The sequence below is a fragment of the Carassius auratus genome, unplaced genomic scaffold (assembly GCF_003368295.1).
Source record: "Carassius auratus strain Wakin unplaced genomic scaffold, ASM336829v1 scaf_tig00033420, whole genome shotgun sequence".
In the NCBI taxonomy this organism is placed as follows: Eukaryota; Metazoa; Chordata; class Actinopteri; order Cypriniformes; family Cyprinidae; genus Carassius; species Carassius auratus.
In genome coordinates this window covers 65,048-91,983 of record NW_020526078.1, presented here as the reverse complement: position 1 = coordinate 91,983, position 26,936 = coordinate 65,048, and the positions used below count along the sequence as shown (strand labels likewise).

The following is a 26,936-nucleotide window of genomic DNA, read 5'->3' as shown; positions in this document are numbered from 1 at the left end:
GTTTTTTCCCTGTTTAACTGAAGAAAGTTCTGGCACATCCAACTATTAATTTTGTTTTTAATTTAGCCACAGCACCTTTGCAAAAGATTTCATCTGATATTTGACATATGTTGCTCCATCAAATATACAGAAAAAAGAAATACAAATATTTTTAAACATCAATTTTTGGACCCCCCAAAAAAATGTGACTTACAAATGTGACAAATTTGTCATTAGAGCCAAATATATAGATTAGTATAGATTAGTACACAAAATTAAATGCACAAAAGTATAACAGCAGTTCTAGTAGGTTCCTCTGTTTATGGTTGTGTTTTAGTTAAGTGCTTGAGAAGAGATGTTAGATCAGATGAAGGTTGTAACAGAGAGGATGAAGGAACGCTGTAATATGTACTGAGAACTGTACAAATAATTCAACACATCAACTATGTGTTTGCAGACACAAGATAAATGAACTTATGTCTGGACTTACTCAAACTGTTCCTCATTCAGTAGAATGTGTTAAACTGAATAGACTTATCTTCTATTAGTGTCATTTTACATTTCACAAACTGAATAGAAATTATGTGAATTCAGTAGAGATGCTTGATCATTCTAGAACTAAGACACTTTGTTTTCTTTTAGTCTTTCTTTTTAGTGTTTGTTCCACTCTGATGTGTAACGATGATATGATCAGGTCATTAGAGGGAATGGTTTCTGTGTAGATGTTTGTTTCTGATTAAACTGCTTTGGTCAGTCAGGCGTCTGAGCTGTTGTTACTCAGTAAACTAATTCTACAGCTGATTCTACAGCTACCATGTTACTCAGTAAAGGCTGACTGGGTTCATCTGGTTCTACAGGTTTTGGAAGATCCAGTATTTTAAGCGTGCTCTTATCACCTGCTCCAGGATTGAAGAGAGGAACGAGTGATCTAGAGAATCTGCTGCTGATGGTCAGGAGATGTTTTCTCTCTGTGACGTTGTAAAATGAGAGCTGACCGTGATCATAATCTAACAGAACTCCCAGTCGTTCAGGTCTCGGTGTCAGAGAGAGTTTAACTGGTGGATCAGTGTTGGTGTAAAAGCCACGAGGACCGTCTGAACACAAGAACCAGAAACCAGCTGATGCAGTAAAAGCAGATCTGTCTTTTGAGGTAAAGTTTCCATGTTTCACCACACCTATTATCCAGTAGTTTTTGGGAGGTCTATTTGCTTGTTTCAGCTCTACTTCCCAATAGTGACGACCAGAGGTGAATCTTTGGGCTCCAAAAGCACATAATTCATATGGAAATCCCTCTCCAGTGGGTTTATATTCATCAGTGATTTTTACAGTTTTCAGAAACTCTCAGATCTGGATGTAAACGCTCACGGTCGATAGTGATCTCAACTGTGAGAAAAAAAAATAAAAGTTTTCCCTCCTAGTTTTACGTGTATAAGATTATATTAACACATATCTTCATATTTAACTGAAATGATGGCTTACCTGCATGTTTCCTCAGTTCTTCAATATTTGCGTCTCCCACAACTAAAATGAGAACAGACAATTTTAGAGAAAGACAACTACAGCTGTAACTGAGAACATACACTGATCTGACACAATATTAAAACCCCTGACAGGTGAAGTGAATAACACTGGTTATATTTTTTGACAAGGGCCAAATGGTGATGGCCAGATGACTGATGATACTAATGGCCAGAGAGTGTTGTGGGCTGTTCCTGGTATGCAGTGGTTTGATCCTACCAAAAGAGTTACAAGGAAAGACAACCAGTGAACCAGAGTCAGGGTCATGGGTGTACAACTGATCCATCTGGTCCAATCACACAGAAGAGCACACACACACACACACACACACACACACACACACACACACACACACCCGGAGCAGTGGTCATTATTTATGCTGCGGCGCTCGGGGAGCAGTTGGGGGTTCAGTGTCTTGCTCAAGGACACCTAAGTCATGGTATTACAGGCCCAAGACTCAAACCCACAACCCTAGGGTTAGGAGTCAAACTCTATAACCACTAGACCATTTTAAAATAAATATGGTGGGTTAACAAGATGAATTTGGAAGTGAAGGTTTACAGATCACAATGCAAGCGGGAGAAGCCTCATTACGGTTTGTCAGAGTAAGATTCAATTAATTTACATTTAACCAGTTTAATATGGAGATGCACTGAAGTGTAGACCTTTGGCATAAATTATGTGTGTGTTCATGATTTGTGTGTGTTCACTGCTGTGTGTGTGTTCAGTGTGTGTGTTTGTGCACTTTGAATGGGTTAAATGCAGAGCACAAATTCTGAGTATGGGTCACAATACTTGGCTGAATGTCACTTTCACTTTCTTTGTGTTTTTGATCTACACTGTACAAGACATGAGAAGAACTAACTATTTAGGTCCGTATGTTACCATAGACTGACTCATTTTAATGTAAGCTAGTTTTAGCCATTATTCCATTGCCCATCCTCTCATGATACCTGGAAACAGTGTTATGAGTACTACCGGCACATTCTTTTTGAGAACTTCTCATCTTCCAATGTTTCTCTATGTCGCTGAAACCTAAAGATGTCTGAGATCCGGTCCTTGCTAAACTGATACTCAACTGCCATTGGCTCATCTGCATTCGAGGGGAGGGGCTTACCGATATGTCAACTTAGCAACTAATGCCATCCATGGAGACCCCACTAAAGCCCTGCTTGGGCCTAAAATTATTAGACCATTTTTTGTTTCTTAGATTCAAGTTTTTGTTATTAAAGTGACGACCAAGTGGCCAGAGGATAATTTAGCCTCTCAGATCTACGCTTGACTTGCATAAAATAAAATCCATAGAAATAAAACACTTCTTAATTTACACAATGTTAATTTATACCTTTATCAATGGCATTTAAAAGCAAATGGGCTATACAATCTAAATCAATAAAGCAAAAATAAAATCAGGATATCACCACATGATGTAGTTATTTACAAGATTTTCTAACAGATTAATGAACAAGGCCAATCCCAAATGAAAAACATACTTATGCATGACATGGAGGCACCAGCGTGATTACTGGTATTTTCCCCTGAAAACAGTGAAACAATTTAAAATATGCCTTAATTTTTACTCAGATAAGAGATAATATATAACTCTTCACCTTGTTAAGGGTTTACTTTTATTTAAATATATTCACAATAACAAAACATTGTGCTTTTGTAAATTAGAGGAAACAATTAGGATATGCTTTCTGCCATCTCAGTCTTGTCACAGTGTCTGGGTTGTGTTCCCTGGGGTTCCACTAGATGTCCTCCTTTCTCACGGTGTCTGTCACCAGATCACTTCCTGTTCCCTTATTTGGTCACCTTCCTCCTTGTTGTGTAATTGATTGTTTCCCCACCTGTCTCCTGTTTCCTCGTTATCCTTCTGTGTATAAATACCCAGTCTGTCTTAGTCTGTGTTACGGAGTCCTTGTTTAATGTTACGTATTATTCATGTCTGTCAAATCTCGTCTTGCCTTGCTTTGTCTTGCCCTGTGTTCATGTCCTGTTTATGTCTGCTTTGGATTATGTTTGGTTCTGACCTCTGCCTGGACTGTTTACCCCTTTGGATTTTCCCTCAATAAACGACTTGCCTGCATTTGGTTCTATCACCGTGTTTTCTATAACACTAACGTGACAGAAGGACTCCGTCCCAACAAGAGCCAGCGGTATGTCGACTTATGTCTCCTCCCCAGCCACAGTGCGGGAGAGGAATGGATTTGAAGGGACTCGCCTGGTGGTTTTCCGGGGAACCAGAGGAGGTCGCCGGGGAGGGAGTGGTCGAGAGGAGACTCAGAGCCGCGCTCAACCAGGGCCGCCCTTCGACCCGGGGCTCCTGTGGAATGAGTTAGAGCCACCGTCTCACTATGGCGAGCGGAGAGGTGAGAGGAAGCGCACACCCGCCATGGTGGCGCCGCAGCACAAAATGGCCGCCAACCCAGCACCACGAGGCAAGATGGAGGCCAGCCTCACACCACAGTACCAGAGGGCCACCAGCTCAGAGCCTACGCCCAAGATGGCCGCCGACTCATTCTTGGAGTATTTCTCCAGGCTGTCACAGATCCTGGAGGTTCCCAAGACGAGGCACGTCAAAGCTGCTGAGCCAGCACCACAACCCAAGATGGCCGCTAAGCCAGCGCCACAGCACAAGTTGGCCGCCAGCCCAGCGCCACAGCACAAGATGGCTGCTGAGCCAGTGCCACAGCACAAGATGGCCGCCAACCCAGCACCACAGCACAAGATGGCCGCCAGCCCAGCGCCACAGCCCAAGATGGCCGTCAGTCTAGCGCCACAGCACAAAATGGCCGTCAGTCCGGCGACACAGCCCAAGATGGCCGCCAGCCTAGGGCCACAGCCCAAGATGGTCGCCAGCTTAGAGCCACAGCACAAGATGGCCGACTCAACGTCTGAGTCGCCAGGGCCACCGACTCGCCATCGTAGAGGGCGGAGGGCGAGGATACAGGCTTCTACCGTTTCTCAAAGCCTGGGGGCTGTTCCCGAGGCGGTGCCCGATGCAGTTCCCGAGGCGGTGCCCGATGCAGTTCCCGAGGCGGTGCCCGATGCAGTTCCCGAGGCCGAGGCGGTGCCCGATGCAGTTCCCGAGGCCGAGGCGGTGCCCGATGCAGTTCCCGAGGCCGAGGCGGTGCCCGAGGCCGTTACCGAGGCGGCGTCCGATGCAGTTCCCGAGGCGGCGTCCGATTGCAGTTCGCGAGGCGGCGCCCGATGCTGTTCGCGATGCTGTCCGCTCTGGCGGCGACCACAAGGACGTGGTGGTCATCCGCTCCGCCCTGGGGGACTCTGGCGGTGACCACAAGGCCGTGGCAGTCTTACGCTCCGCCCTGGAGAACTCTGGCTTTGACCACATGGCCGTGGTGGTCTTCCGCTCCACCCTGGAGGTCGCTGGCTTTGACCACACGGCTGTGGTGGTCCTCTGTTCCGCCCTGGTGGGCGCTTCAACATGCCCTTCTTGGACTTCTGTCTGTTGTTCTTGGTTTCTGTTTTGTTGCTGTCTGTTCCCCCCAGTTAGTCTTGCCCTCCATCCCTCCCCCTGAACCTCCTCCGTTCCTCCTCCCTCCTGGTTCTCCCTGTTTTATGTTACATTTCTGGTGTTTATTCCCCATGTTTTTCTTTTCCGGCCCTCCGTCCCTCCCCCTGAGCCTCCACCTGTCCGCCTCCCTCCTGGTCTCTGTGTTGTGTCTTGTCTTGGAGCGTCTGCGAGCCGCTCCGTAGAGGGGGGGTACTGTCACAGTGTCTGGGTTGTGTTCCCTGGGGTTCCACTAGATGTCCTCCTTTCTCATGGTGTCTGTCACCAGATCACTTCCTGTTCCCTTATTTGGTCACCTTCCTCCTTGTTGTGTAATTGATTGTTTCCCCACCTGTCTCCTGTTTCCTCGTTATCCTTCTGTGTATAAATACCCAGTCTGTCTTAGTCTGTGTTACGGAGTCCTTGTTTAATGTTACGTATTATTCATGTCCGTCAACTCTCGTCTTGCCTTGCTTTGTCTTGCCCTGTGTTCATGTCCTGTTTATGTCTGCTTTGGATTATGTTTGGTTCTGACCTCTGCCTGGACTGTTTACCCCTTTGGATTTTCCCTCAATAAATGACTTGCCTGCATTTGGTTCTATCACCGTGTTTTCTATAACACTAACGTGACAAGTCTCTGTGAACTGGAGCTTGTCACAAAAATGAACTGAAAACAAACCGTATATTGTCCTTGCCTCACTGACATGAGAATTGTATCTACAGAGATATTGAAATATCTACTTTGAAATAAACCAAACCAAAAATAAATACTCTCTGATTGTGTAATCTGTATGAAAGTTGCTTCACTGTACTGTGGAGATGGTGTGATAGTATCATCAACTCCATCTTTGTAGCTGTCATTGACTCAGAAAACACTTGTTTATAAATAAATAATACAAATATCTCCTCATTTCCCCCCCTGACACATTCATAGTTTCCTGTGGCTCAGAGCATTGCGTTAGCAGCGCAAAAGGTAGTGGGTTCAGATCCCAGGGAACACATGTTTGGTAAAGGATTTTAGCCTGATTGCACTGTACGTCGCTCTGGATAAAAGTGTCTGCTTAATGCATAAATATAATGTCATAGTCATTACAGTGCTCATGGCAAAGCTCATTCAGGTTTATATTCAAGAAAATAAATTAATATAAATGTGTGATTAGTCAGTTTAAATTAACAAGTACCAGTTGACTAATCTTTAGTCGGGGGCAGCCCTAGTTTTAACCCATTCATCCTTTCTTTTATAACTCTTCCAGCTGAGCTGAAGCCATGCTCGCTGCTGGTGGTGTGGACTCTAAACACTGTGTTAGCCAGTCTTGACAGTCATCGTAGCATGGCCTCATGTTGTTTAAACCAACCCAGCTCATTTTTTCCATTACCTTAACTGACAGATGTCTAATATATAAAAAGGAGAGGCCCGATGCCCAGCCCATCTGAGATGTGACCTGGAAATTGACCAGAAAATAAGATTGGGGTGTAAATAAGTGGGGCTGAAATGCAAGGCTCTAGGCCCCATCTCACAACTTTGAAGATCTGCTTCTGAAGTCTTGGTTACAGAGACCAAAGGACATGTTCAGATGTTATGTGAAGCGCTTGCATTGATGCATCAGAGCTGTTTTGGCAGGATGAGGGGGATCTACACAATGTTAGACAGGTGCTTTTGATATTGTGCCTGATCAGTGTACAAGGAGCATAATTAGTGTATGAATTTCCCAATCCATTATAATAGACATTTATAAGAAATTGTGTCTATAATACTTTGTAAAATAAATAGTGACACGTTAAAAATCTGGGATACAAACTTCTATATATAATCTATGCTTCTATATATAAAAATTCTATAATTTTTAATTTTAAAACAAGAAAAATGATATGAAATACAATGCAATCTTTGTACAGATTATCTTTTTTTTCTTCCATTAAAGCACAAGATGCTCTTCAATAAATCTATTTATGGAAGATAATGTGTAATTGGGAATAATAATAAAAAAATACAAAACAGAGATATTTTTACTGGTGCACTCAGACTTCACTGCACTGTGATATAAAAGCAAACTAAGCTACGGTGCCAATTCATTTTTAATGTGTTTGTGGTTAGTAACAATTACTGGTTGACCTCAGCAAATACAGTCACAAGAACAAACCACTTCTCCAAATACCTCTGTTTTCCAGATCCGCCAGAGTTTCCTCCTCATGACCTAAAATAACAGAAAATATTGTTGAAGAGGTTAATTATCAATCTACTCTACAAATACTCCAAGGACTTTGAACTGCAAAACAATAAAAAAAATTACACTTAACCCGTTCAGACAGAGAGACAGATTTTCATTCATATATTTACTTATATTGCCATGAATGTGTAACAAACTATCCATTGGGTTCAATTTTTTTTGGCTCGGGGTCACATTTCAGATCTGAGGTTGACATTACACATTATGAGTCCAACTCATTTGTGTAAAAGTATTTTGTTAGTTTATTCTATCAATCCAGTAAACAGTATCAATCCGTTTTTTGTGTATTAGTTGCGAAAAAACACAAATTTCTTCCAGATCAGGTGACATACAGATAAGATTGGTTTTAAACAATGTGTCTTTATCACGTAACTCATTCATCAGTGATTGTTTTGGTTATGAATTCTACAGTCACAAACGCAGAATGATTTCCATCATACCTGCCATGTGATTTGGTGTTACTCTGTTATGTACTCTGTTCATTTCTGTGTTTAATCACTTTATTTTATGCATATGTATCATGGATTATGTGAAAAACTGTACCTTTTAGTTTCCCTCTGTATTTGCAGAGAATCAGCCCAATCAAGCTCAGAAGAACACAAATGAGAAAGATGAGGGAAATGGAAAGAGCATTCCATGGACCTGATGAATCTGAGAAATAGAAACCACATGAATCTAAACACCTTCAAAAATATGAATCATTTACAGTAATCTGAAGTAGAAAAATTGTTGTTAACATTCACAACACTTTTTGCATTTGAAAGAAGACAATCGTACAGAATAATGTAATGGATGTGATTTGCATGGTGAAACATCTCTCTATGAAGGGTGGTTGATAAATAAGGGGGACTGGGATATACAAACTGAAGTTAAGTTTACAGGAAAAACATTTGCACATGAAAAACATTCACAGGGATAAAGTTCAAGCATGCTTGTTCACTTTGTATGTGATAACTACAAATATTCTTGTTTGAGGCTCAAGTGTAAGTGAAAATGTTCACTAACCTGAATAGATGGCTTGTATGTGAATACTACTTTCCTTCAACTCTCCAGGTCTGAGAGAGACTGAACATGAGACCAGTTGAGCGTCTGAGAGAGAGACGGTCGTCCAGCTGTGGGTAGATATCATCTCATCTGCTCCACGAGTGTGAGACGTTCCTCCAGGAAGGAGATCCCTTCCTTCATCTGACGTCCAGGAGACGCTGGGCTCTGGATACCAGCCACTGGACCTGCAGCTGATGTTCACACGACCATCATCTAGAGACTCTGGAGACAGGACAGGAGCGGATCCTAAAGCTGAAGAGAAGAGAGACAGATGCTCAGATCTTAGTAGTAGTAGCCCTTTATTATCACTAGTCACAAGTAACAGTGAAATTAGCCATAAACCTGTCCATACATACATACGTACAATATGACAAGGGGGTAGACAGGACAGGAAGACAGGCAATTGAGGAAGAAATACAGCATAACATTAGGAAAGTGAGGAGAAAAAAAAAAACATTCTCTGTGACTTTAATAAAGCAAATCTATCCTGTGAACAGCAAAAATATATAGCCGGTGACAGTAATATACTGGACCACTGTTACACCACAATTAACTGATTTTGCATTACAAGCCTGTTTCAATCCACTGATTCAAGTGTTTTTGAAGCTGCTGCCACTGATCAGGACGAGCCCACAGATTCTGTAGTGCCTTCCTATCAGGACTTGTTTAACATACATGCATGGTTCACAGCAAAACTCATCTTCGTCAGGCCAAAGACGATTCCTACATGAGTGGAGACAGGGTCTTGCACAATGAGGCCAGGAACACACTGATTAAGGAGATCAGAGTGGCTAAGAAGAGCTATGCAAAAAAATCTGGAAAACCAGTTTTCAACCAACGACCCTGCTTCAGTGTGGAAAGGCATGAAAGACATTACAAATGTGGAGACCTGATGGGGTTTTACTGCAGGTTTGAGACTCCCAGTTTCACACCCCACACCTGATCTGACCATCTCTCTACATAGCCATCAGTTGATCTACCATCATCCCTATCCCAAAGAAACCCCAAATCAAAGGACTTCAATTTAAATTTAGGTGAGCTTTTTTGGCATGACAAAAACTACATGTGTATTGCAAAGCAGTTACAGCTGGGCTGCTTACAAATGTTGCACATATGTATTAACAGAAATAAAAAGATTAATAGTAATAATACAAATATATAAAAGGTATTAAGCTTGTAGTGCAAAATGGATTAGTGTATGTAAGTGTACAAGTTATAAATAACAAAATAAGATAAAGTATTAGATTTGAAGAGGCAAAATATACATCTAAGTAATACAATACAGTAATATGGCATAACATAATCTACATTGGAGACATCAGGTCAGGGCAGGTTGAGTGTTTTCTCTAACATCATGACAGGCAGACACATACTGAGCAGCAAACACACAGCAGTTCTTGTGTTCTCCTAACAGATACGCCAGTTTCTCCTGCTTCGGAAGAGTTTTAAATGTCTGATGGATCTGCTGTATTTTATCATAGAACACTGTCCGTATGTCTGTGTATTTGGGGCATTCTGTTAGGAAGTGCAGTTCTGTTTCCATCTGATTCAGATCACAGTGTGAACACAGTCTCTGCTCTGCTGGCAGCCATGTTTTTCTGTGTCTGGCCGTCTCTATCATCAGCTTGTGTCCGCTGAGTCTGTATCTGGTCAGTGTGCTCCTCAGTTTCTGATCTGACACTGTGTACAGATACTCTGCCATACTGTAGTCTTTCTTTAGAGCCAAATAGCATCGCATTTTACTCTGTTGTTGTGTTTGGGTTTACCAGTGAGTGATGTAATTCTGTGTGATTTGTGCAGTAATCTGATTGATTCTGATGTGATTCAGAGCATCAGTAGATGTTAGTGGAGCATCAGGACTCAAGCTCTGGATCAGCAGAGGGAGGGGACTGCTTTCTTTGCTCATCTCTTGGTATTCAGAATCAGAATCAGAATCAGAATGAGCTTTATTGCCAGGTATGTTTACACATACGAGGAATTTGTTTTCGTGACAGAAGCTCCACAGTACAACAGAATGACAGCGACAGAACATAAAACACATAATAAAAGAATAAAAAATACAAATAAGTAGATAGTGAATGACAATATACAAATTGACAATTGTACGCAGGTACGGACTACCCTCTGTATTCTTCTGAGGTCAGATTTAGAAGCTGAGCTGAACCAGACAGTTACTGAAGTGCAGAGGATGGATTCAATCATGGTGGAGTAGAACTGTTTCAGCAGCTCCTGTGGCAGGTTAAACTTCCTCAGCTGGCGAAGGAAGTACAACCTCTGCTGGGCCTTTTTCACAATGGAGTCAATGTGAATGTCCCACTTCAGGTCCTGAGAGATAGTGGTGCCCAGGAACCTGAATGACTCCACTGCAGTCACAGTGCTGTTCATGATGGTGAGTGGGGAAAGTGCAGGGGGGGTTTCTCCTGAAGTCCACCATCATCTCCACTGTTTTGAGCGTTTTAAGCTCCAGGTTGTTGAGAGTGCACCAGACAGCCAGCTCTTTTACCTCCTGTCTGTAAGCAGACTCGTCACCATCCTGGATGAGGCCGATGAGTGTGGTGTCGTCTGCAAACTTCAGGAGCTTGACAGAGGGGTCCTTAGACGTGCAATCGTTGGTGTACAGGGAGAAGAGCAGTGGGGAGAGAACGCAGTCCTGGGGATCTCCGGTGCTGATTGTACGGGTGCTGGATGTGTATTTTCCCAGCCTCACTAGCTGCTGCCTGTCTGTCAGGAAGCTGTTGATCCACTGACAGATGGAGGTGGGCAAGGAGAGATGATTTAGTTTGGGCAGGAGAAGGTTTGGGATGATCGTGTTGAAGGCCGAGCTGAAGTCCACAAACAGGATCCTCACATAAGTCCCCGGTCTGTCTAGGTGTTGCAGAACATAATGCAGTCCGATGTTTACTGCATCGTCCACAGACCTGTTTGCTCTGTAGGCAAACTGAAGAGGATCCAGCAAGGGCCCAGTGATGTCCTTCAGGTGGGCCAGCACCAGTTTCTCAAATGACTTCATGACTACAGACGTTAGAGCCACAGGCCTGTAGTCATTTAGTCCTGTAATTTTGGTTTTCTTAGGGATGGGGATGATGGTGGAGTGTTTGAAGCTTGAAGGGACTTCGCACAGCTCCAGCGATCTGTTGAAGATCTGTGTGAAGATGGGGGCCAGCTGGTCAGCACAGGATTTCAGACAGGCTGGTGTAACACAATCTGGGCCCGGTGCTTTTTTACTTTTCTGCTTCCGGAAGACCTGGCGCACCGCATCCTCGCTGATCTGAATTGCAGGTGTGGGGGAGAGGGGGGATGCAGGAGGTGAGAATGGTGAGAGTGCTTGATTGGAGAGGTGTTCAGGATGGGTTGCAGGAGCTGTTAATGGTGTGAACGGTTGTTTGGAGAGGCGTTCAGGATGGGTTGCAGGAGCTGTTAATGGTGAATGTTTGTGTGGGGAGGCGTTCAGGGCAGGTGATGGGTGTTCTTTCAAACCTGCAGTAAAACTCGTTCAGATCATCTGCCAGTCGTTGATTCTCTACAGTGCTGGGGGGTGGTGTCTTGTAATTGGTGATCTTCTTTAGACTTTTCCACATTGATTCTGAGTTGTTGGAAGTGAACTGAGTCCTTATTTTTTCAGAATAGTTCCTCTTTGCCACTTTGATCTCTTTTTCCAGTGTGTATTTAGCCTGTTTATACAAGACATTGTCCCCCTTCACGTAAGCATCTTCTTTGGCCTGACGGAGCTGTCTGAGTTTTGCAGTGAACCACGGTTTGTCATTATTGTAAATTAGTTGGTTCTTTGTAATAATACACATATCCTCACAGAAACTGATATATGATGTTACGGTCTCTGTGAGTTCATCCAGATCGGTGGCAGCAGCTTCAAAAACACTCCAATCAGTGAGGTCAAAACAAGATTGTAAATCCTGCTCTGCTTCATTAGTCCATCTTTTAACAGTCCTTGATACAGGTTTAGCTGATTTTAGTTGCTGCCTGTAGGACTGTATAAGATGAACCAGAAGGTGATCAGAACGTCCCAAAGCTGCTCGTGGAACAGAGTGAAATGCATCCTTTATTGTGGTGTAACAGTGATCCAATATATTACTGTCTCTTGTGGGACATGTAACATGCTGTCTGTATTTTGGCAGTTCACGGGAGAGATTGGCTTTATTAAAGTCCCCGAGAATGATTAAAACAGAGACCGGGTGTTGTTGTTCTGTCTCTGTGATCTGCTCAGCGAGTTTCTGTAAAGCTGAGCTCACATGCGCTTGAGGAGGAATGTAAACACTGACCAGAATGAACGAGTGAAACTCCCACGGCGAATAGAACGGCTTGCAGTTAATGAAGAGTGTTTCGAGATTTGAGCAGCACGTCTTCTTTAACACAGTTACATCTGTACACCACCGTTCATTGATGTAAAAGCATGTCCCACCGCCACGCGATTTCCCCGTTGATTCTGCGTCGCGATCCGCTCTAAACAGCTGAAAGCCCGGCAGATGGAGCGCGCTGTCCGGTGTGGCGTCATTCAGCCAGGTTTCCGTGAAACACAGAGCAGCAGAGTGTGTGAAATCCTTATTTGTCCGAGAGAGCAGAAGGAGTTCGTCCGTTTTGTTGGGTAGAGAGCGGAGATTTGCGAGATGGATGCTAGGCAACGGCGTTCGAAATCCGCGCTTCCTGAGTCTGAAGAGCGCTCCCGCTCGCTTCCCCCGTCTGCGCGTCCTGAAGCGCTTGATCAGCGCCGCCGCTCCTCCGATAACAATGTTCACTAAAACGTCTGAATAATTGAAATCTGGAAAAACATCTTGTGGTGCGTTCTGCCGAATGCTCAGCAGTTCATCCCTGGTGAAACTGATGGCAGGAATATAACTAAAGACAGGACAAACTAACAAAAACACAAAAACATATGCGGAGCACGTCACGGAGGCAGCCATCCTGTATCGGCGCCACACACCAGCCGATGAAGGGCTTTCTAATGATATGATTGGGGGTCACTGAGTTTCAGATGTTTCCAGAATTTAATTGCCCTTTTTTGTATCTTTACGATAAGAAGATATTTGCCTAATTCTGCCCTGCATGCGTTATTTGTTGTATGCCGGTGCATGTGTAATATATTTTTACACAGTTCTGCATGCAGGGTCTCAATTTGATGTTTTTCCCATTTGGTGAAATCTTGATTTGGATTGGTCAGTGGACCCCACACCTCACTGCCATAGAGTACAATGGGCTCAATTACTTATTCTAATATTCTATATTAGGATCAAATTTATTTTCCGTTTTTAAAGATTGGTGTGATCAAGCCTTGATTCCAGATGTCAGGGAAGTAACCTACACTCAGAACCACATTAATAGTTTTAGAATGGCCAATTGAAATTTACTGCTTGTCTGTTTTATCATTTCATTTAATATCCCATCAGGACCAGATGATTTTTTGAGTTGGAGGTTGTTGTTTTTTGGGGGGCGGCAGTGGCTCAGTGGTTCATGTAGGTTGTCTACAAACCGGAAGGTTGGTGGTTCAATCCCTGGCTCCACCTGACCAAGTGTCGAGGTGTCCTTGAGCAAGACACCTAACCCCAGCTGCTCCCGACGAACTTGATGTGCATTGAATGGCAGACACCGCAGTCGGTGTATGAATGAGTGTGTGAATGGGTGAATGTGAGGCAAATTGCAAAGCGCTTTGGATGACCATGTGGTCTGTTGAAAGCGCTATATAAATGCAGTCCATTTACCGTTTATCAGTTGTTGGGAAATCTAATGGGTTTTGGTTATCTTTGATTGCAAATTCTAGTTTTCCCAACTGGTTGATTGTTTGGTTTTGTTAAAGGGACAGTAAGTAGGAATTACTCCCATCTAGTGGTGAAATTGTATTTTGCATTCAAACTAATTTTGCTCTCCAGCGCCTTGCTTTTTCAAATGCGCGTTGCATCTACGGTAGGCGATATGTACCAAAAAGCTTTGACAGGATGTCTTCTAATAGCACTTTGTCGAGTTTTCCTTCAGGTGAACAGGTGTGTTATTTCAAACAAACTGCAACATGACAACTAACAAACGAATGTTACAGTATGAATTACTGACTGTGGAAAACATGAAATATTGTAATTAGTAGTTATGTCTAATTTATTCGTTATATTTTCTGAATTATATGCATTGTTAGATATAAAAAAAATATTATAATATAGACTGTAACACTGACTTACCTGTCGAGAAGAAAACTGGCCACTTCAGCGTCTCTTTTGAAATCTTTATCCAGCATTAGCTCTTTCCACCTAGAAAAAGCTTCCCCGACATTAACTCTTGTTTTCTGTAATCTACGGTCACGTTTCCTTTTACGTTCTATTTTTGACTGTTTTGGCGACTATGTTTTCTTCTCCTGTGGCGCAGCATATGTATGGTCCATAATAAGAATGCAATCCAGACTTTTAAACTTGCCGGTGCAGTTTCAAGCGCCTCTCACTGCTCTGCACCTGCGTTTCTGGCTCTGACCGAAAACGCGCTTTGGAAACGCGTTGGCTTAGTACTTTTTGTCCCTCTCTGCTATTATAGTTTTGCAAGATGGCGGAACTACATGGAAGCCTCCGTCGACCTACCCGTCCCATGTATATAAAGATAATAAATTCTTCATTTACAAGGATTAGTTTAAACATTGGCATAGGTATTTGTACACCATTGAGGGCATATTTATGAATAAAAATATTGATTTTAGATAATAAAATACCTAAAAAGTTACTTATTGTCCCTTTAACAGTTTGTGTCTGTTTGTACTTCACTGAACAATGTTTGGAAATTACTTTCCCATATTTCTCCATTTTAGATTGCCAATTCTTCATGATTGTTTTTTTTTTTTTTTTCAGATTGTTCCAATTATTCCAAAATTGGTTTGTGTTCACTGACTTCTCAATTGTCGTGAGTTGTTTTTGGGTGTATTGTGTTCTTTTGGTTCTGAGTGTATGTTTGTATTGTTTTAGTGTTTCACAGTAAGGAAGATTGATCTATGCATTATTTGGTTCTCTGTGTTTCTGATTTGACAGTGTTCTCAGGTTTTTGCGAATAGTTCGGCAGTCCTGATCAAAGCATTTTTTTGTCATTTTTGAGTATTTGATAATTCCATTTTTTGTTTTCAGTTTGGATTGTTTTGCTGATTTTCGAAATATGTAATTTAAATCTTTAACTGCAAGATTGACACCTTCATTAGTGTGAGCATAGGTGTTATTTAGAAAGTTAATATCAGCGCTTGTATTTTTTGGCTGCTAAGTGGTTTCTGATATTCTTCAGCAGTGTTTTTCACTGGACTTAATGACTACAGACCTGTTGCCCTAACATCTGTGGTCATGAAGTTGTTTGAGAGACTTGGTGTGGACTTATTTAAAGGAAATTACTGTACCCTTACTGTACCCTTACTGCCGTTTCAACATGAGACTAAACTTTATCCTGCAAAATCTGTACAAATCAGGTATTTATGTGAGGATCCTGTTTGTGGACTTCAGTTTGACCTTTAACACCACCATCCCAACACTCCTCCAGACAAAACTGACCCAGCTCTCTGTCCCTAGCTCTATCTGTCAGTGGAACACCAGCTTTCTGACAGATAGGCAACAGTTAGTGAGACCAGGGAAATTCACATCAAACAGCTGCTCCACCAACTCTGGTGCCCCTCAGGGATGTGTCCTCTCCCCTCTGCTTTTCTCCCTGTACACTAACGACTGCACCTCTAAAGACCTCTCTGTCAAGCTCCTAAAGTTTGCAGACGACACTACAGTAATCAGCCTCATCCAGGACGGTGATGAGTCTGCTTACAGACAAGAGGTTGAGCAGCTGGCTGTCTGGTGCAGTCTTAACATCCTGGAGCTTTTAGGAGAACCCCCCCTGCACTTTCCCCACTCACCATCATGAACAGCACTGTGGCTGCAGTGGAGTCATTCAGGTTCCTGGGCACCACTATCTCTCAGGACCTGAAGTGGGACAATCACATTGACTCCATTGTGAAAAAGGCCCAGCAGAGGTTGCACTTCCTTTGCCAGTTGAGTAAATTCAACCTGCCACAGGAGTTGCTCACATAGTTCTCAGCCATCACTGAGTGTCTACTGTGCACATCAATAACTGTCTGGTTTGGTTCAGCTACAAAATCAGATATCAGAGGACTACAGAGGATGCTGTGGACTGCTAAGAGGAGGATTGGTGCTCTCCTGCCAACTCTTAAAGAACTGTATGTATGTAATATGAGATTATGGGAAGTTGTGGCTTAGTGTTTAGAGAGTTTGACTCCTAACCTTAAGGTTGTGGGTTTGATTCTCGGCCAGTAATGCAACGATTGAGGTTCTCTTGAGCAAGGTACTGAACCCCCAGCTGCACAATAAATGATGCCCACTGCTCTGGGTGTCTGTTCACTGCCATCTGTGTGCACTTTGGATGGGTTAAATGCAGAGCATGAATTCTGAGTATGGGTCACCATACTTGGCTGTATGTCACGTCACGTCACTTCACTTTATACAGGGCTCAGAAAATAACTCTGGATCCCTCACATCCAAGCTGTCTGCTTCTTAAACTTTTGGTTCAAGAAGCAGAACTGGCAGGCACAATAAAAGTTTCTTCCCCCAGGCATTCAACCTCATGAACAGTTAAATGCTCTCCCCATTGTGCAATACTGGTAATATTTACTTGAGACCACCAATCTTAGTCTATCCCTACATATTGCTCTATTCTATTCCATCTACAACACACCTGTAGATTAAAAAAAATTCAGATTTCGTTTATCATATACAGTATCTTTATCTTTTTATTATCTCTGTGTTGTAGTTGTCTCCGTGTACTGGAAACCTATGTGACCAAAACAAATGAATTTTATGTGCAAACATACTATTTGATACATACAATAAAGCTCTTTCTGATTATAATTTATAAATATGGGTATTATTGAGGAACAAAAAAAATGACTTAAATGTTGTGATCAACTAATATATTGGGCGATATATGGCATTGTTTGTCATGTTTTTTATGTCTGGCTGAGAAGTGTTTAAAGTTTTATTCTGACAGTGATGACTTAATAAGTAGGGTTACAGGTCAAGAAATTAGTATTTAAAGTATAACAGCAAATGTTTTTTACCAATATATCGGTTACACTTGATTTCCACTTTAGACGTTCTACTGACTGTAAGTAACTTTGCAACTATATGTCAAGTAACTCTCATTAGTAGACTAATAGTAATAAGTACACTAATAGTAGTATTAGTAGACTGTTAGGGTTAGTAGAATAGGTTGACATGCAATTGCACAGTTAATTATAGCGAACAGAATGTCTAATGTGGGCAGTCAGTTAACTATTTACCTGAACTATTAATAAGATGTAAATCTTTTGAAAATGGCTACTCACCCATGATTTTGAGAACCACCTCTTCACTCCCATATGAATGTTCTCCGCTCACATAACAGTGAAATGGACCTTCATCCTGAAAAGTGAGTTTCTCCAGCCGTAGAGAGACATCTCCATCCTTCAGTCCACCAGACTGATCTGACCGCAGAGCCAGAGAACTTCGGTTCCTGTATGATTCCTCCTGGATATCCTGGATCTTCCCATGATTATAGAGGAGAACAGGATTGCTGAACTGATCCTGACGGTACCAGCGGATCTCCAGAGCTCCAGCGTTCTCAGGAGGAGAGATCCAGCAGGGAAGAATCACTGTGGATCCCACATGAGCCTCTATAGGATCAGGAGGAACCACCACAGTCAACGACACTGAGAGAGAGAGAGAGAGAGACAGAGAGAGAGAGAGAGAGAGAGACAGACAGAGAGAGACACACTCAATTAAATAAACAGTGCATTAGCTATGATATTTCAAGTGTGATCACATGTTCCACTCTGCAAATGTTTGCAGAAGGAATCCAGTCATTTAAATTGTAATACACACAATCTACCAATACTGTATCAGTTTCGGGCCTGATATTGCACCCCTTTAAACATATACATTGAGTGCACAGCAGCACAGACACACAAGCTGTACAAAACGAAGATCTCTCATCTTGTGATGTTCGTCATGAAGCCAAGTATCAAAAGAGATGAGTTTTCAGCTGTTACTTGAAAATTGCCAGGGATTCAGCATTTCGGATAGGGGTGGGAAGATCATTCCACCAGCTAGGAATGGTGAACAAGGATGTCACTAGCAGATCTCAGACTTCTGGAGGGGGCATAGATTTGTGGTAGTGAGTGGAAGTAGAGTGTAACTGTCCCAGCTATTTAAAACCAGGCCTGCTACAGAACAATGAGGGGGGAATCAATCTTGCACTCTATCCTACTGGATACTGTGTTAAGGGTGTACATGAATCAACAAAGGACAAGAAAGAAAAATCTTTTTACAGCATATAATAATTTTTTCATAAACATCTTAAACACCAAACAAACAAAGCATTAAATAAATCACACAAAAGCAATCAAGTCAATATAAGTTCCATGTAATACAAAAATCTACAAAAGAAAAAAAATTCATTAACATGTTTACAAATTCTTCAACAAAGCATACACAAAATACAACTACAAACTCACAGCTGAGCAGCAAACAAAATGTTTCTCAAGCCAGGATTATTTAAGAGGTGTGGTTACTCAAACTGAAGCACCTCTTGCTCTGCTACATCCTCTTTTATACATAAGCTGAGTCTGTGGCTGTTCTATATGCAAACAGCAATGTCTTGAACTTGATGCGAGCCACAACCGGTAGCCAGTGCAAGGAGAAGAGAGGTGTAACATGGGCTCTTTTGGTTTCATTGAAGACCAGTCGTGCTGCTGCATTCTGAATCATTCCTAGAGGTTTGATTTTGCTTAATGGAAGTCCAGTCAGAAGTGCATTGCCGCAGTCCAGCCTAGAAATGACAAGGGCCTGGAAAAAAAAAAACTGTGCAGCATGCTCCATTAGAAAGGGCCTAATCTTTCTGGTGTTGTGCAATGTAAACCAGCAAGATCAAGCAGTCTTTGTAATGTGGTCTCTGAAGGTCAGCTAGTCATCAAAGGTTACACTTAGATTTCAGTCTCTGTTCCCCTCTATGGACCTGACCCTCCGTCCCCTTCCCCTGCTCCTCCACCATTCCACCTCCCTCCTGGTCTCTTTGTTCTTTGGTTTGTTTTTGTGTTTTTGTGTTCTTAGAGAGGGGGTAATGTCACAGTGTCTGTTCTGTGTATCCCGGGGTGTCCACTAGTGGTCTCGCTTCCCCATATAGTTACCCCACTGCAGGTACTACATTTCCCACAAGCCTTTGTCCGATTCATCACTGTTAATTGCACACCTGTTAATAAAACTCAGCTGTTCCCACTTTCATTGTTTTCATCTGTCCATATATACCGTTTGTTTCTATCAGTTTCATGGAGTCCTTGGTTTATGTAACCCTGCTTTTCGTGTTCCCTAGTGTTTGTCATGTTTCTTGTTTTGGACTGCTTTTGGGGATATTGACCTCTTGCCTGACTGGATTACGATTATTTTAATAATACACTTATATTTCAACAATAATCTAAATATCATCTCAATATTTTCACCGGCCGGTAATGAGAGCACTGAAGAAAAACTGTGGCGAGTAGGGCGGGACTCGAGACCGGTGGGTCATTTCCTATCACTCTACCAGCCTCGCCCCATTCCCACGGCTCTCGGCCCCACCCCACTCGCCACTAGAACTCTTTATTAACTTAGGGGCAAACAAAGTAGAAACAAAAACATAAAAAAACACAGAATCTGACCACAGGCACAAAACAGAAACCGGGATATGACACAACTACAGCAGCCTAGTGCTTGCATCAGTACACATATAACCAATTTATAATCCAGCCCAGAGAGTTGTGGGGAAAGAGTATAAATAGCCATCAGGATGGGCAACAGCTGTGTGCATGTGAGTAGGTGAACAGGTGTGTGGAGTTAAGGTAAAGTAGTTCGGGAGGAAGGGAAATGGCGACCTCTGATAGTGAGAGGAAGAAACACCACGTCCAGACTCATTACAAATATATGTCCGGCTCCAGTCTGCAGCAACCAGTCTGGGGTGGCACAGAAATAGATTTTTTTATTAAAAGTACTTGACTATTTTACTGCCTAAAACACAACTTAATACAATTGATATCTACTTAATTGTAATTTAGATATTTGTGTTTTATCATATCAAGTAAAATTGAGTGAATATGACAATTTTTGTATTAATCATCACCTCTAGTTATTTAAATAATGGAGCTCACTAAAGCTTTATTGCTGAGTCAGTTTTGTTTTGGTTCTCAAAACCCCCAAAAGCTTGTTCTACAACATTGTATACTCATGGATAAGACATGCAGATAGTTATAAGAATGTGAAAAGGCTGGAAATCAACAGCACATAAATTCCAGACTGTAAAATGAATTATTTTATGGATTAAAATGGTTACAATTTGCAGCTTTAATCAACTTTTTGTTCATTTCATGACATAACTGAAAAAAGGACTGACAGTTTCTTGTGTGCTTATTTATAATGTCGTGATCAGAGTGTGGCACCACAGATACACTTAAAGCATTAGTTCGCCCAAAAATGAAAATGATGTCATTAATGACTCACCCTAAGATATTTAAGATATTTTAGATTTAGTCTGAGAGCTCTCAGTCCCTCCATTGAAGCTGTGTGTACGGTTTACTGACCAAGTCCAGAAAGGTAAGAAAAACATCATCAAAGTAGTCCATGTGACATCAGAGGATCAGTTAGAATATTTTGAAGCATCGAAAATACATTTTGGTCCAAAAATAGCAAAAACTACTTTTTTTATTGAGCATTGTCTTCTCTTCCATGTCTGTTGTGAAAGAGTTAAGATGCGTTCACGAACCGGATATCAAAAACTGCTTTGTTTTGAACTCTCTCTCACAACCAGTGCTTTAAGTGGGCCGGTACGCACCAGTACTCAGTACCGCCACTTCCAAATATAGCTCTTGAGCATACCGCCACCTCTCCTTGCGCCCAGAACGTGATTTTAGCGTACAGGCAAGTTCATTTGGACATCTGTTTTAATAGAGGTTTTAATACTTTGCCTGCACTGCCGCTTTTCAGAGCTTCTTCCAGGTTATGGAGCGTGAATCATTTGAACCAGTTTGGGAGTTCGAAGCGGGATCGCGAATCATTTGAGTCAGTTCGGGAGTTCGTAGCAGGTTCGCGAATCATTTGAATCAGTTAGAGGAATCATAACTGGTTCGCAAATCATTTGAGTCAGGTCGGGAGTTCGTAGCGGGTTCGCGAATAATTTGAGTCAGTTCGGGAGTTCATAGCGGGTTCGCGAATCATTTGAGTCAATTTGGGGATCGCGAATCATTTGAGTCAATTTGGGGATCGCGAATCATTTGAGTCAGATCGGGAGTTCGGAGCGGCTTCGCGGATCATTTGAATCAATTCGAGAGTTCGCGAATCATTTGAGTCAGTTCGGGAGTTATTCCTTTTGCACATTTTATTTATGTTCAGTAGTTCTTTCTAGCTCAAGCAAATCCACAAACTAATAAAATGATTTATTATTAAGGTCGCCTGTTGACTGCGGCATGTCCTGATTTTGCCAAGTTCGATGTGTTCCTAGGTCAACATATTTTGTTGACCCTGGAACAACATTTTACTCCAAAAATATATTCTTAACCATATCCCTACACCTAAATCTACCTGAGTAATCCCTAAAATCAGAGGAAATTATAGATGAATGACACTGATGTACAAGCACCAAACACTGATTTTAAGCATAAACTTCACAAAATCTATAAACTGGTTCTTCAAATCTGATTGGTTAATCACAATGTTGTTCCAGGGTCAACAACGATGTTGTCCCAGGAACATGTCTCACTTGGTAAAATCAGGTTAGGCTTGACTGCGGTATATAAAACCCCTTCAATATAGTTGTTGTTACCTCAGGGGATGAGGGGAGTCATCAAAAACAAAAAAATATTTTTTTTTGCTATAATAGACTGCCGGCACCTCTTTTGGGCCACTTAAAGCAATGCTCACAACAGACACTGAAGAGAAGACAATGCTGAATAAAGTCGACGTTTTTGCTATTTTTGGACCAAACTGTATTTTCGATGCTTCAGAATATTCTAACTGATCCTCTGATGTCACATGGACTACTTTGATTATATTTTTCTTACCTTTCTGGACATGGACAGTAGACCGTACACACAGCTTCAATGGAGGAACTGAGAGCTCTCGGACTAAATCTAAAATATCTTAAACTGTGTTCCAAAGATAAACGGAGGTCTTACGGGTTTGGAACGACATGAGGGTGAGTTATTAATGACATAATTTTCATTTAAAGTTGAAGAGTGTGTGTTGTGAGAACAGTGAGATGGTTCACAGGACAGTTTTACTGACATACAGCCTAACAACATCTCATCATACTGCAGTTCACTGTCATTCTTCTGAAGCTCATTTGGCTGCTGTAGTTTTTTTGAGTCTCATTGGACCTGCGCATGGCACTGAGGAGAAGCTGAAGTGCACATCTTAAAAGTCTCCCGTCTGATGTGGATGCAAAGAAATACGCCAGTTCTACTTCTTAATAAATGCATTTCTTGTCAAGAAAAAGGGGACAAAAATGGCAGTTTTGAGCAGACATTACATTTAACCCAGATGATTCGCTGAAAAGAAAGCTGCTTGGACTGAAAGTGCATATTGTGCTTTATACATTGCTACACAATTAACTATATAAAAAGCACACTTTTCATCTGTGAAATGTCACTAACTTCAATAGTCAGTGATGCTGAATCTGCAGAATATCTTTTTTGTTGATATTCATTATGATCAATGAGGCAGGCTGCCATTCTGGCTTTAAATGTCACTGAAAAACTGGTCATTGAGACTTACTTAAAACTGATAGTAAAATAAAATTATAATGTTAAGACAGTTCTAATGGCCTGACAAGGGAGAGGGCACCTGCAACTAAATGTTTGGCCAAAACTAATGCCCAAGTTCAGGGGACCCAGAAACCATAGTTATATATATATATATTACCTACACGTTTACTATAATAAACTATGGTTATTTTCGTAAGGGATAGTGAAGTTTATTGTCCCATTACACTAAGCACACATAAGGAATGGAATAATTCACCATAAAACTTGTAAAGATTCGAGTGTGTTTGTGTTGTTCTTACCTGAAGTCTCTATGAGGAGATTCAGTAAAACGATAATAATCCACAACATTCCTGTGAAAATACAGACTCCAATAAAACAAACTCTGAGGGAATAAATCACATGATAGAAATCATCGATCGGGCTGTTTTGTTCAAGGAAAAATAATTAAATAAAATAAAAAACTCACTGGAGACTCGTCTGTTTAATCACAGCAATCTGATTTAAGTGAATCTGAGCCTTTACGTTCAGCACAATAAAAGCGTCAAATATTAATGCTAAAACACACGGAAATCTTTCAGAATCCAAAGGTGCTCGAGATTTTCCTTCGTCTTTGCTTTCACTTTCCAAAAATAAAACAGAAGTCCGGTGTGAATCTGTTAGATGTGATTCTGTTTAATGAAAACTGCGATGCATGCAGTGTGTGATCTCTGTGACGAGCGCGCGAGGTGATCAGATGATTCAGTGTGATATGCGTATGATAATGCACGTGACGCGTCTAGGGAATTTGTACATTTTCCTTGTTTGATTGTAGTCGGATTTTTTCAAAGTTATATAATTAACTAAATGCCATGTTACATTTATGTTGATATTCCCAACACTACACTACCACAATCATGACAAGTTACAAGCATCATGAAATTTTTCAGTTCATTTCTTGTTTAGAGAGAGAGAGAGAGAGAGAGAGAGAGAGAGAGATCTTGAAACAAATCACAGTCAACCAGTCCTTGTGACCCAAACGAGGAAAAGCAGGAAACCAAGGCATTGAGCAAGGTGTAGACCAACCAGATGAACAGCATCTTTCGACAGGTATCTCACAAATCAAGTTAAGTCAGCTTCATTTTAATAGCACGTCATACAACACAGATTGTGTCAAAGCAGCTTTAAAAGCTGGAAAATAGTGTGTTAACAATTCAAAAAAACAGGACAATAGGAAACAGTAAATGTTCCTTTTAATGGCAGTTCATCGTTTCAGTGATATCATGATCCAGCTCAGCTCAGCTCTCTTCTCTTGTCCCCAGCATCACACGCAGTGTAGACTGACATGGAAGAGAAGAAACTGTTGAACAAAGTTGTTATTTTTATTTTCTTTGTGCACAAAAGTATTCTCGTAGCTTCATAACATTACGGTAGAACTACTGAAATCACATGGGTTATTTACTGCCTTTCTTTGCCTTGAACATGATAGTTCCCTTGCTGTCTATACAGGGTCAGAAAGCTCTGGGATTTCATCACAAATATCTGAAGATGAACGAAGGCTTCACGGGTTTGGAATGACATGAGGGTAAGTTATTAATGACAGAATTTTCATATTTGGGGAACTTTTCCTTGTTTTCCAGTTAAGACCAACATGTTTAATTCTACAGCAAAAGATTGTAATAGTGTTGTCAAAAGACCCGGTACTTCGGTAACAAGTCGGTAGCTACTAAAAAAATGAAAATGTGACGGTAGGTTTCTTTAAGTACCGGTGGTACCGAGGACTCGTTCAAACCCGGTTCTTGAAGCACACAGCGCTATGATTTCCGCGAAGCAGTAAACGCGGACGGAATCTCAAAATCCAGTCATGAAAACGAAACTTACATTTTGATATGGACAGTCACCGAATTTGTTAAATTTTGCATAAATTAATAAAATCAAATCTCCATATGGACCAGCATCTGTAAATGTTAAGCCGCAAAAGTTAGTTGAAATATGAATCCGTGTTCTGCGCATCTCTCTGTGAATGAATGAATGGCAGAGATGCGCGGGTTTGTTTACTACATAGACTGAAGCGCATGACTCTATAGATTCAGCATCTGCCGTCTCAATGAGGACATTAATACATAAACAACATCACCAGAACTGTTCTGCGTCACTTCACAAGTAAAACCAGTGTCAATTTAAAGGTAATCGCGGCAACCCCTCAAAACAGCCTCTACATAGCGAGTAAATCATTTGCATATGTGAATAAATTTTACTCTGGTCTGTTGTTAGCCATTGGCTAATAAATTCTTAGATTTTACTCGCCAGTGTGTGTGTGTGTTCGAGGCTATTATAAGATTGGCGCAGATATGTTTTCACTCGCTGAACACTGAGAGCTTCAGAGTTCTTTCTCCATCAAGCGATCTGAACTTTTCAGTTCATCTCAATGGACGCACAGCGCCTGTAATGTATTTGACGCTCAGTAAACTCTGTGTGAAGGCGCTGGACTCACCGTCGCTTTACTGATAGCGCTGTTTCTCACACATGCACAGAGAGAGCGAGCGAGCTGGCACTCATCTATTACCGTCCCTGTTTTGATTTCAGCAAATCTACAACGTGATTAATATTCATGAACCCAGCAGCTCATCAATCCATAATGCATTGTATATTGTTAGTATGGTAGTAGAATTAGTAGTAGTATTATCTTTTAATACTAATTAATATGATCTACTACAATTTTTTTTTTAGAGAAACCCTCAATGACCAAAAATATCTTAAGCATCACCACCAGTCTTAAGTTCAGTTAAAATGATAAATATGCATTCATTAAAAGTTAATTTTTACATAAAGGCATTGTGCTAGAAATATTACTATTATTTAGTAAAATGTATGTGATACTGCTACTACTGTTAATTAAAAATTAATCACACAATATTTCTTCCATGTTTTAATTTTAATAGCAAATCCCCTTTATTTACCAAAAAAATAAAATGTGTTTAAATTTCATAAATTAAAAGATAAAATAAATTTGGGTGAAACTTGTTTACTGTTTTTCATAATTATATAACTTGTAGAAAAACTTTAAACACAAATGTAAATAAGTATAAAGAATTGCATTGGTTTTATTTTTAGTGATAAAAAGTTTTATTTTTTATTTTTTATTAGCATATTTTTGTGTTTTGCTTTGGTACTGAAATTGGTACCGAGAACCATGGATTTAAACTGGTATCGGTACCGAATACTGAAATTTTGGTACCGTGTATCAGCATGTTGTGTTATGGACCCAATCCAGCTGTAGTTTTACATTATTTGTGCCAAGTGAAACAGGGAAGACAAGATGAGATCCATATACAAGCTTTTATTGAAAATACACACACCTTGAACAGAGGGCATCATTTATACTGAGGCGCCCGGGGAGCAGTTGTAGGCAAACTCTCTCACCATTATGCCACGACTTCTCGACTGTTATGTGGTAATGACATCAGATAGAGAGAGAGAAAATAAAAAACCTTGTCTGTGTCATCTTAACATGCTTAAGCTGTACTTTGAGAGACAGCCAGATTTGTCTGGACTGAAGTCTGCTGTGTTAATTGTCTCACCTGCAGATTCTCTTGTGATTAAAGAGCAGGTGCTGTCCAGTACTGATTAACCTGCTGATGGGGCGCTGTCCAGTGCTGAACCTTTGACCTGTCCATTGTCCTCTGTTGTTTCTGAGAGTGCTGCTGTCTTTACTACATTTGAAGAGGAGGATGTTGATTTTCCCTCTACAGATTTGGTGGCAGGAAGATAAGAAAATTCTGAGATAATTCAAAATCTTTTTTTATTTGACTGTTACCAAACGTGCTGACATGATCAATGTAATTCAGACATATGGTAATTTGTTTTCTGATGTTCTTTCTCGTACTTC

The 26,936-nt window shown here is 41.2% G+C and overlaps 1 pseudogene; it reads right to left on the bottom strand.

Annotated features, from left to right (window-relative positions):
- Window positions 1–258: 258 nt before the first annotated feature.
- Window positions 259–23,753, bottom strand: LOC113081221 (butyrophilin subfamily 1 member A1-like; annotated as a pseudogene).
- Between the last annotated feature and the right edge of the window lie 3,183 nt (window positions 23,754–26,936).